Source organism: Stegostoma tigrinum, chromosome 16 (assembly GCF_030684315.1).
Source record: "Stegostoma tigrinum isolate sSteTig4 chromosome 16, sSteTig4.hap1, whole genome shotgun sequence".
Lineage (NCBI taxonomy): Eukaryota > Metazoa > Chordata > Chondrichthyes > Orectolobiformes > Stegostomatidae > Stegostoma > Stegostoma tigrinum.
In genome coordinates this window covers 40,233,659-40,246,260 of record NC_081369.1, presented here as the reverse complement: position 1 = coordinate 40,246,260, position 12,602 = coordinate 40,233,659, and positions in this window count along the sequence as shown.

The window sequence follows — 12,602 nt, the reverse complement described above, 5'->3', positions numbered from 1 at the left end:
AAGCCATAAACAATGTATCAGTAACCAATTATGACAGGGCAGTAGTGAGAAACCAAAATGGTACAGCGTTATGTAGAGCGTATACTGTCAGTGAACATCTCTGCAATATCAATGATAAAATAGAAAAATCGCCTTTGAGAATGTGGGAGACCTAAAGTATGACTATATCTTGCAGCTTTCAGGGGTGGGCATCTGCAGAATGTCATCCCAGAGGGCACCTTTCATTTTCCAATGCTGGGTCCCTTAATCAGACATGAAGGAAGTTCCCTGGATGACAGCAAACAACCCCAACATATCTACAGGCCTCTCACCACCAACCTCCATATCAGTATGGAGATGTGGTGGTGCTATTTTCCTATCTTGCCCATTCCTGATTGGATGCCTTCAATCATGCCATGAGTGGGCACAGGACTTTGCACAATCAGGTAGTGCAATCACTGACATTCTGCTGTTTATTTCTCTCTCCCTGCAGGACAAAGTGACACACAGAGTAGGGTACATGGCAAAACCCTCAGCTCCTACGGGATATTTAAGGAGGAGGTTGCTGTCTTCATCATGTGAGACAGCGCCTGTCATATTGGGCATTACTGAAAACGCTGGGGATGAGGGTATGTTCCTGCTCCAGGTCCCTTCATAAACCCTAGCAGTCCCGCCTTCCTGCCGCCTAGCACGATGTGCAAACTACAGAAGGTGCACTTGCTTCTCACCCGAATACCCTTAACTCACCCAACCCTACCCTACCTGAGCTCCTGAAGAAACAAAATCTGTCATCATACAGGGGTCCTCAGAGGGAAGATGGAGAGCATGTGCACTGATAAAGATGTCTTAACACTTGGATCTGATACTTCCAGCCATTAGTTCAGATATTGATGCTTTTGGTACCTTAAAGGCAAATGTAGTTGGAATTAGCCCATGGTGATTTCCTTGGCACAAGTGGGCTGCAACGGGAAAGGGGGTGTTGTGTGCCAGACTAGTAGAAGGTGAGATCCCTGATGCAGGGGGCTCAGATGGAGATTAATGAGGTGGTATGAAGGAGAATGCTGACAGTTGCAATAAAATGCATTGACATGTCTGCCAGGCAACCTCCCATCATTCAGGAAGTACAGAGTAGACTATTTGGCAGAGGACAAATGTGGATCTTGTCTTCTCTATAGCCTTTGTTCCATTTTTCTGCTATCCTGTAGACCCAGAGGTACTGCAATTGCTGCCCTCATAGTCATTGCAAATTTTCTGTGGACAGGCCACCCTCTACCTTGTCATAGCTGACATGATCCTTCTACATTCTCTGATAAATCGAGGAAACCACAAGAACAGGCTGAAAACATTTCCAGAATACTTCTGTGCTAATTGCAGTACAAGATGTATTAAAGTGACTTTATCATAACCAGGGTGCCTGGCCCTTTAATTAACATTAGTGCAGACCCCATCCCATGGCAGGGCAGGGTATTTTGCATAGTGATCTACAACGATATTGCTTGGTTCTGATTTGCTTTACTGGCATCACACCACAATGTGTGCTCTTCTCCTCACATAATATAGTGTGATTGTTTGGCAAGCAGCCAGGCAGAGTGCCCCACAAAACTGGTATTTCACAAAAGAATTTCATGCCCATGTGTCTGAATGGGAATGTTTGTAAAAAGCAGCATGCCGTGACACAATGGATGAAAATAGCATGGACCCAGCTCAATGCTCCCACCTCAGAGAAGTAAACAAGAAAAATATCATCAAGGATGGAACACTATGACAAGACATTTTTAATGACACTGGAAAAATCTTCTCTATGTATGAATCTCCTGAATTGAATAATGGCACTGAGTTAATAAAAGAAGGCATTGCAACATAAGGAAAATTGTGAAATATTGTTAAAAGAAATTGTAAGATTTAATTATATATGTATTTACATTCTTAGAAATGGCAGGATCGTTGTGCAGTTTATACAAAAAACAAAGAACTGAGGATACTGGAAATCAGAAACAAAAACAGAAATTGCTGGAAAACCTTCACAGGTCTGTCGGCATCTGTGGAGAGAAAGCAGAGTTAACTGACTGTCTGTTATGAAGAAAGGTCACTGGACCCAAAGCATTAACTCTGTTTTCTCTCCACAGATGTTGCCAGACCAGCTAAGTTTCTCCAGCAATTTCTGTTTTTCATCATAATGCAGTTCCACATTTTACAACATGAAATAATTGCTTTAGCTGTATCTTACACATAAAGTGACCATTTAGTTAAGCATTGTTACTGTAGAAATTATTTTTGTTGAGGGAGTAATATAACCATTTAATTGTGTGCTAAGGGATATGGTATTTTCACTGGTATTGTTAAAATCTATATCCTGGAACCAATGGCATTATTCTTTAAATCTCAAACACAGACTCCCCCAACTTTTTCCACACATTAGATTTGTTTATTCTGAACATAACTTAATTCTGACACTCAGACCTATATTGTTTTCCATCATATTACTCTCTTACATTCATATTAGCATTAGAATTAAGTTATAGAGAGATGGCCAATATTACTGCTCTTTTGCTGCTCATATTATTAATATTGTCCCTTTGCCCTCCGCATCAATTGTCCTATAACCACCAAGCCATGAACATTTATATCTAGTATTCAGGTGACCTCAGATTGACATGTTCTATCTTCCAGCGGATGGTAAATTGTAAATGTCAGTCGATGCACTGAATTGGATATAGACAGGAATACTAATGACCCTGCATTTCAGTGGAAGTCCTTAAATAGGAAATAGTACTTGAGAAATATAATACAGAAAAAAGAAACATCACAAACAAAATGAAAATAAAGTTCCTGACTATGAAATAAATAATTTTGAAGGCTAAAATCTCAACTTTGTCCCATTTCAACGTTAATGTCGGGAAAATGCCCATCAATGTATTTCACTTCACTATGCATTGAGGCTCTTTTGTGCAAACTGTTCTATTTCATGCAGAAATCCAACCATTTTGTGCCCATTATGCACCATCAATGCACTGCTGCTGGGAGCTTTTCATGCCTAAACACTGAGAGGTTCTGAGGTTATGCTAATTTTTGACAAAGACAGAGATGTGGAGACAGAGTAGGGCAGGGAAAAGGACCCTGGCTGTCAAATAATTAGAGCCACAAAGGATCATTTTATATTCCACTGGACTATCCCAGGGTGTTTAACTTTAACTAAATTACAAATGAGAAGAGGAAATCCAACTGTAAACAAACAGGTTTTTATTGGATATTGCACCTGCTGACATTATCCTTTTTTTTGACAGAGATAGCTTAATTTGGAGTTCAAACTTCCTTTAAAAATGTCTTGTATTCATTAATTCCCCTCGAACTTCCAGTTGGTGAGTAGAAAAAAGTACAAAAAATTGTGCGTGCGGGGGGGAATGATTAAGAATAATGTTAGAGTTTTTGAGACTTTTAGCATATTTGCATTTTTCTTAACAAGTTGTGGTTAGTTAATTGGAGCTCTGATTTATATCCTGAAAAGTTACCCCGTGACTTGATCCTCTTCTGAGCCCTGGCTGCCTTTGGAGTAGATACCTTGGACATACTTAGAGCAGCTTCAGCTTTTGCCTCGATGCTCTTAGTTCACCCGGAATTACCATTTACAAAATCTTTTTGAGTATTATTTTCATTACATCATGTATAACAGAGAAAAAAAAAGAAATTTGCAAATTTAATCCAGTGCAGGGTAATTAATAAGCCAGACCACAAAGAACATTTGCAAATTAATCACAGATCTAAATACCTGTTTTCTCAAAGCTTTACCTAATTAAGTCTTGATCATCTTGACCAAAGATACATTAGAGCCAGAGTATCAGGAGGTAGCCGATTGAGCATTACTGAGTGACTTATTGAACAGAGATATCAGTACGCTGCAGTTCTGAAATTGATTGCTTTCTGACAATGCTTAACATTGTATTGTTATCCAGGTTTGAGTTTACTGTTTCTACAATTTGACTGGATAGAAACTACATTCTTTAAAAAACACTTGTGGCTTCCAAATCAAATGCTTTTTAAAGTTACCCTGGAATGGGTGTTATTAAAATATGCTTACGTTATAATTAGATTTACAGTGTATTGGCCTGTATTTTGCTGTGGTAATGACAGTGACAGGATTAGTGAAACTGTGAGCAAGCTTAAGATATTGGACATGTGCAGAATACAGTAGAAACCCAGAAGTCCAGTCTAGTCAATGAGCCTAGGCTTCTCAGTAAGCTGTACCTTAGGGATTCCAATTGACTGCAATCTCTATTGCTATCATGATTGAGAATCAATATTCACTTCCATCACTGCTAGTTTCACTACAAAAACCTTGGAATTATTACACTTTTTTAAGTGAAGTGCAAATGGGGTTTTCAATAGCATGCTAACTTCAGAATTATTGTGAAGTACCTATGCCAGCCCTGAAACCTAATTTTATACTCACGGAATGTTAAGTATCTCTAGAATGGTAAAACAATTGTACATTTTCTAAGATAACAAAGTGTGAAGCTGGATGAACACAGCAGGCCAAGTAGCATCTCAGGAGCACAAAAGCTGACATTTCGGGCCTAGACCCTGCATCAGAAAAGGGGGATGGGGAGAGGGTTCTGGAATAAATAGGGAGAGAGGGGGAGGCGGACTGAAGATGGAGAGAAAAGAAGATAGGTGGAGAGGAGAGTATGGGTGGGGAGGTAGGGAGGGGATAGGTCAGTCCGGGGAAGACAGACAGGTCAAGGAGGCGGGATGGGGTAGTAGGTGGGAAATGGAGGTGCGGCTTGAGGTGGGAGGAAGGGATGGGTGAGAGAAAGAATAGGCCAGGGAGGCAGAGACAGGCTGGGCTGGTTTTCTAACTTCTTTTTCTTTTTTAAATGGCTAGGGGTCATGGAGGGAGGTTCACTGTCCAGGAGTGTGTCAGGAATTTGGAAGATAGGGCAGGGGGTTTGGTGGTGTGGCAGGTTTTTCAATCAGGCACTGAATGCCTTTGGGTGACAAACTTCACGAGGAGATCATGATGAGGCAGGCATAGCTCAGACCCATATGGATGCCCATGACCACCCCTTTGGTTTGTAGGAAGTGCGAAGAGTTATAGGAGAAGTTGTTGAGGATAAGGATATGCTCTGTTAAGTGGATAAGGGTGTCGGTGGAGGGGGCATAGTTAGGCCTGGGCGAAAGGAAGAAACAGGGGGCTTTTAGGCTATCTGCATGGGGAATGCAAATATACGGGGATTGGATGTCCATAGTGAACATGAATCAAAAGTCCTGGAGGAGGTGGAAGGCATGGGTAGCGTCCCAAATGTAGGTGAGGCGTTCCTGGACTGGGGGGAAAAGATAGATTCAAGGTGAGCAGAGATGAGTTCAGTGGGGCAGGAGCAGGCAGAGACAATGGTTTGGCCAGGGCAATCAGGTTTGTGGATTTTGGGAAGGAGACAGATACGGGCGGTGCAGAGTTAGGGAATGATGAGGTTGGAGGCTATGGATGGGAGGTCTCCAGTTTCAAAATCTTCCCACCTGCCGCTGGCCTCATCCCATGTCCAACATTCCTCCTCATCCCTGCCTCCTTGACCTGACATTACTTGCCCATTTCCTTCTACACCTATCTGTCCCACCGTTCCCAATGACCAATCCCCTACCTGCATCCACCTATCGCCATCCCACCTACTTTCCTCCAGATCCACCCCATTTCCGCTATTTATTTCCCAGCTCCCTTCCCACTCCCCACCCACCCAGTCCTGATGATGGGGCTAGGCCCCATAACATCTGCTCCTCTGATGCTGCCTGACCTGTTGTGTTCCTTCAGATCCACACTGTATTGTCTCTGACTCCAGCATCTGCAGTTCTTGCAACCTCCAAGTGACAATTTTGTCCTAATTAGGTAGATATCCAAAGTTGACATGTCGATTTAAGACATTTTAAGTCATTCTAATAATAATTCTAAAGAGTCCTTCATTTGTTATAAATATGGATAAGTGTCTCACAAGTTAAAATTTTGTAATCTGCATAAGAGTTTTCAGAATAACGTAAAAATGGTATGTTGCAAAAGTGAACTGGACATGGAAGAAGAGATGATGGGAACTGCAAATGCTGGAGAATTCCAAGATAATAAAATGTGAGGCTGGATGAACACAGCAGGCCAAGCAGCATCTCAGGAGCACAAAAGCTGACGTTTCGGGCCTAGACCACCGACACTCTCATCCGCCCAGCTGAACTCGTCCTCACACTCGACAACTTCTCTTTTGACTCCTCCCACTTCCTACAGACTAAGGGGGTGGCCATGGGCACCCGCATGGGCCCCAGCTATGCCTGCCCCTTTGTAGGTTACGTGGAACAGTCCCTCTTCCGCACCTACACAGGCCCCAAACCCCACCTCTTCCTCCGGTACATTGATGACTGTATCGGCGCCGCCTCTTGCTCCCCAGAGGAGCTCGAACAGTTCATCCACTTCACCAACACCTTCCACCCCAACCTTCAGTTCACCTGGGCCATCTCCAGCACATCCCTCACCTTCCTGGACCTCTCAGTCTCCATCTCAGGCAACCAGCTTATAACTGATGTCCATTTCAAGCCCACCGACTCCCACAGCTACCTAGAATACACCTCCTCCCACTCACCCACCTGCAAAAATTCCATCCCCTATTCCCAATTCCTCCGCCTCTGCTGCATCTGCTCCCACGATAAGACATTCCACTCCCGCACATCCCAGATGTCCAAGTTCTTTAAGGACCGCAACTTTCCCCCCACAGTGATCGAGAACGCCCTTGACCGCGTCTCCCGTATTTCCCGCAACACATCCCTCACACCCCGCCCCCGCCACAACCCCCCTAAGAGGATCCCCCTCGTTCTCACACACCACCCCACCAACCTCCGGATACAACGCATCATCCTCCGACACTTTCGCCATTTACAATCCGACCCCACCACCCAAGACATTTTTCCATCCCCTCCCCTGTCTGCTTTCCGGAGAGACCACTCTCTCCGTGACTCCCTTGTTCGCTCCACACTGCCCTCCAACCCCACCACACCCGGCACCTTCCCCTGCAACCGCAGGAAATGCTACACTTGTCCCCACACCTCCTCCCTCACCCCTATCCCAGGCCCCAAGATGACATTCCACATTAAGCAGAGGTTCACCTGCACATCTGCCAATGTGGTATACTGCATCCACTGTACCCGGTGCGGCTTCCTCTACATTGGGGAAACCAAGCGGAGGCTTGGGGACCGCTTTGCAGAACACCTCCGCTCAGTTTGCAACAAACAACTGCACCTCCCAGTCGCAAACCATTTGCACTCCCCCTCCCATTCTCTAGATGACATGTCCATCATGGGCCTCCTGCACTGCCACAATGATGCCACCCGAAGGTTGCAGGAGCAGTAACTCATATTCCGCCTGCGAACCCTGCAGCCATATGGTATCAATGTGGACTTCACCAGTTTCAAAATCTCCCCTTCCCCTACTGCATCCCTAAACCAGCCCAGTTCGTCCCCTCCCCCCACTGCACCACACAACCAGCCCAGCTCTTCCCCCCCACCCACTGCATCCCAAAACCAGTCCACCCTGTCTCTGCCTTCCTAACCGGTTCTTCCTCTCACCCATCCCTTCCTCCCACCCCAAGCCGCACCCCCAGCTACCTACTAAACTCATCCCACCACCTTGACCTGTCCGTCTTCCCTGGACTGACCTATCCCCTCCCTACCTCCCCACCTATACTCTCTCCACCTATCTTCTTTACTCTCCATCTTCGGTCCGCCTCCCCCTCTCTCCCTATTTATTCCAGTTCCCTCTCCCCATCCCCCTCTCTGATGAAGGGTCTAGGCCCGAAACGTCAGTTTTTGTGCTCCTGAGATGCTGCTTGGCCTGCTGTGTTCATCCAGCCTCACATTTTATTATCTTGGACATGGAAGAATGTGTGATGTAAATACAGAAAGGGGATTCTGTAGGCACATACATTAAGTTATTACAGTTAGTAAACAGGACTGGTGCAGTATTTATGTAATGTATGAATGAAATTGAAGGAATCCTCATTCCCAGGTGGGAATCTGGTGGGACCAATATGAAGGCCACTTGTGAAGTGTTGGATGAGCTGCGGGGTTAATCTGATGTTGTGGGTCTGCTTTAGTTAGGTCGCCGAGCAGCCACCACATAAGGAAATAATGAGGGCCTGGGCTCAGGGGGGTTTCACATGTTAATGGGGCAGCATGTGGGAGAATCTTGAATGGCAGATGGATAATCTTTTTGGTGGAACCTGGAAGAGAAGTTCTGCTTCTCTGGGCCCCACAATGATAAGCTATAATAAACACAGAGAACGTTGAAGAAACTCAGCAGAACAGACAGCAGCTGTGGAGAGAAATAGAATTAACATTTCAAATCCAGCAGTGTGTGCCAGATTCTATAAAATGATAGATTTAATGCTAGCACGTCTGCAAATAGTGAAAGTATTTTAGATTTCTTGTACTTTACTTTGCATTTTTTAACTGTGTTCATGTGACACTTTATTTGAAACTATAGTTATATAATGAGTACCTATAAAATGACGTCTTGAACTTCTGCTTGCAACTTTTGTAGCCCAGTATGGAGCTGACTTGTTAAAGAAGTAGATTCTTTCATGAATGGGAAACAAACTAGAGCAAGTTAGAGAAAAATTGCTTCATATACAAATAGGTATGAACCAGCTTCAGAAGGGTCACCGGACCTGAAACGTTAGCTCTGTTTTCTCCTTCAAAGATTCTGCCAGAGCTTTTTCAGCAACTTTGCTTTTGTTCCTGATTTACAGCATTCACAGTTCTTTTGGCTTTCATTTAATGTTGTTGGAAATTACTCGTCTTTTATTTATAATTTAGCTAAAGAGGGAATGTGATCCTATGGTACTTATCATCCAGTGAAATAGCTGACACTGTATTGTGATCACCATTCTAGTTTGTGTGAGTTGTATTAGATACCAATACAAGTAGTGGCTTGCACAATTTTTCAGCTAATGGCTACCAAAAAAAGTTAGTTTTCAGACTTTAAACTTTTTCTAATAAATTCTTTATATCTTCAGTCTTTACAATTCAGTATGTAAATGTGTAATTTGTGTAAGTATATAAAAAAAGGCTGCAAATTAAAATGCCCATGGGTAAGATTGCAGACTTTTTTTCTGAATTTTTTTGTTCTGAGAAAGGATCACTGGCCCGAAATGTTAACTCTGCTTTCTCTCTACACCTGCTGCTAGACTTTGCAGCACGGTGGCTTAGTGGTCAGTACGGCTGCCTCATAGTGCCAGTGACCTGGGTTTGGTTCCAGACTCAGGTGATTGTTTGTGTGGATTTTGTACATTCTCCCCATGTCTGGATTTCCTCCGAGTGCTCCAGTTTCCTCCCACTTCCCAAAGATGTGCAGGTCAGGTGGATTGGCCATGCTAAATTCCCCATAATGTTTAGGGATGTATGAGTTAGGTGGATTACATGGATAGGGTGAGGTGCTCTTCAGAGGACTTGATAAGCTGAATGGTCTGCTTCTGCACTGTAGATAATCTTAAAAAAAAACCTGCTGAGACTTTTTCCCAGCAGTTTCTGTTTTGTCACAATTTTTCTTGTCACATTCATGGTTTAATATGTGGGTTTGAGATCTAATGCATATTAATTCAAATATTTTAAAAAGACATGTCATTGTTCCTGAAATAATTTCCTGTTGTTGTTCTCTTTCTGGGTGAGAATATATATTCTTTAGCAATGTGACTAAACTCAAGAGCTGAACCAAAACTACTTTTCCTACATTTGCCACCAATGTGAGCACAGTGTGAGAGATTCTTATGTGTAAAATCACCAATTTATTAGAACACCCAATGTATGAGGAAGGTTCAATATCATCAGTCTTTCTGAGTTCAATTTCTAAGGAAATAAATTACATTTATGTAAACAATTGAATCATCTCTGTTAAATTTGATACAAATTGATTTACGGAGTCTGAGATCAGGGCAATTTCATTACTCATAATCACTTGCTTGTAATCATTCAGTGTGCAAGAAACCAACACTCGCAGTAGCAGAATTGCTTCGTACTTTGATCATATTAGGTTACTGAATGATAGAAGGCTTTTCTATAACTGTCTGCTCATCAAGATTGCAGAACATTTGGGTTGCATCTTACTCTAAATAATGAACGAACAGCTCAAGCCACTTGTTAGACTTGCATTTATATATTTTGAGAGATCAAACAGTGCAGCATCCTCCACAGAAAGCTGGGACCTCTGAATAGGGCATGGAACTCTGAACCTCATTAACCATCAGATTGAATGAGAAATGCAACATCTGGGCCAGCAAGTGCTAGATAGAATAATAATTCCAATCTTAAATTAGGTACAGGAAGCAAAATACGTGGCAGCTGTGTACACTTGTTTCTGACTTGGAAGGTTATGGCTCAAGACCCACTCAGGAGATGTGGGGCAGAATTTCGGATTGTGGGTTAGGGTCCCAGTATTAGTGTCAAATTTAGGTCACGACCTGCATTCTGTTGCAAGCTGCTACCCAACAGTGTATTCCACTGATTCAGTCAGCTCTCGGTGAGAGAGCATGCTCACACTGAAATTCGAATTAGTGGTCTCCCAAAGTTGAAGGCCCAATAGGAGGCCTTCTTGAATGGATGAATTTGCAACCTGCCATTGCAGGTCAGGGGAGGAGAGGATGCCTCCACCTTGAAGATTTCTTTCAACATTTTTAAGAAATTATGAATTACAAAATGGCCACAGTCTGCCATTGTAGACAGGAAACCCTTCTCAAAGGCGAACTGAAAGGGCAGCTACAGCAGGGAGGAATGTCAAACACTAACTGGAGTGATGTCCCTCTGATCTGCTGCCAGGAAGCCAGCTCCAGGCAGTGGGTCTGTTCCCCATTGCCGTGGGATCCAGCAGATGGGCTGGAAGATTCCGGTCAGCCTTTGGTAATTAAAATTGGGATTTTACTTCCTTTACTTGGCTACCAGTCGCTTGGAGGTACGTAGTCTTTCTGCTCCAATGCCTCTTCTGGGAAACCAAATGGGAGCATAATGGTGCCAGCAAACCAACACAGCAGCTGGCAGCATGAAATTGTGATCCTGCCGTTTCTGTCTTCATTGCTTATTAATTTCTGTATTTGACCACAACAAATCTTGGTTGACTATTAAAGGTGCCATCTTTCGACCAAACATTAAACTGAATCCCCAGCTGATCTCTCAGTTGGATTTAAAAGACCAGAGAACAATGTTTCAAGGCAGAGCAGGGGAGTTCTCCATGACACTACAAGTCTACATCTGGAACTTAATTGTTTAAACATTGCTAAAAATAGATACATTTTACCATGTTTTGGCTAAGTGTCAACTTCGACAAGAGAGAAATTTGGCACCTAGTTTGAGCACAAGGACCTGGTTGATCTGGTTAATGGGATGGTGAATAGATGAGGTGTCATGTATCCCCAGGGCCAGCAGAGGGCACACTAACACAAGACCTTGCCAGCTTTGTGTAAGGTCACCACAAGAGTTGGTGCAGGCCCCACGGTGCAGAGGATCTCTGTTGTGCCAGGGTAAGTATCACCATCTTTGCCCTGCTGCCTCACACTCATTCTATTGCTGCACCCTCTTCCCACTAGTTTCATGCACTACCGCTAAACTCTCTCTATTGCTTGCACTATCTCCCCCACTCATTCTCAACCACTGCACAGTGGCTCGCTAGTTAGCACTGCTGCCTCACAGTTCCAGGAACCTGGGTTTGGTTCCACCCTTGAGCAACTGTCTGTGTGGAGTTTGTACATTCTGCCCGTGTCTGAGTGGGTTTCCTCCAACAGTCCAAAGATATGCAGGCTAGGTGGATTGACCATGCTAAATTGCCTATAGTGTTCAGGGGTGTTTAGATTATGTGCAGATGGGTCTGGGAGTCAGTGTGGACTTGTTGAGCTGAGGGGCCTGTTTCCACACTGCAGGGATTCTATGATCCCCTCAGCACTGACCCTGAATGCTCTTTGTGCACACTCCCTCAGGACAGTTCACCATTTTCATCCACTTCCATCTCTCTCAATTCTTCCTTTTCTCTCATTCCAGGAGAAAACAGCACATAATAGGGCCAAAATGGCCAGGATGGCTAATATGTACCTTAATTTGGGCTCCTTACCTTCTATGATGAGAGGAATCTGGCCTTTGCAGGAGAAGACTGGGACCATTCCAGCAGAAATATCACACCACATCACACCAACTGAATAAATACCATTCTTAATTTTAATGCAGCTCCTGTATTCTTGCCACTATTCATTCATTGCACACAACATCTAACTTTTGACCGTGGCGCTTTCTGTATTGTGTTTTGCAGGTTTCTATGGCATATCCACTGTTTTAGTGGCCACGTGGGCCATCCACAACAGAGGCAGTCCTACACCTCACATCTTCCCATCCATGCTTTACCATCTTCACCTTTACAGTTCGCAAGTATCACCTCCCTTGTCTTCCAAACTGCAGTCCCCAGTCCTCGCAAGTTATGTTCCTCAGTCCCCTTTCTGGAGCAGCAACTCCCCTAACCCCATGCCTTTATTAAATGGGACTCCACAGATTGACTGCCCCACCTCTTTGTGCGACCTAATCAGACTGACTCAGATGAGAAGTGATAAGCACAATTACCTAACATT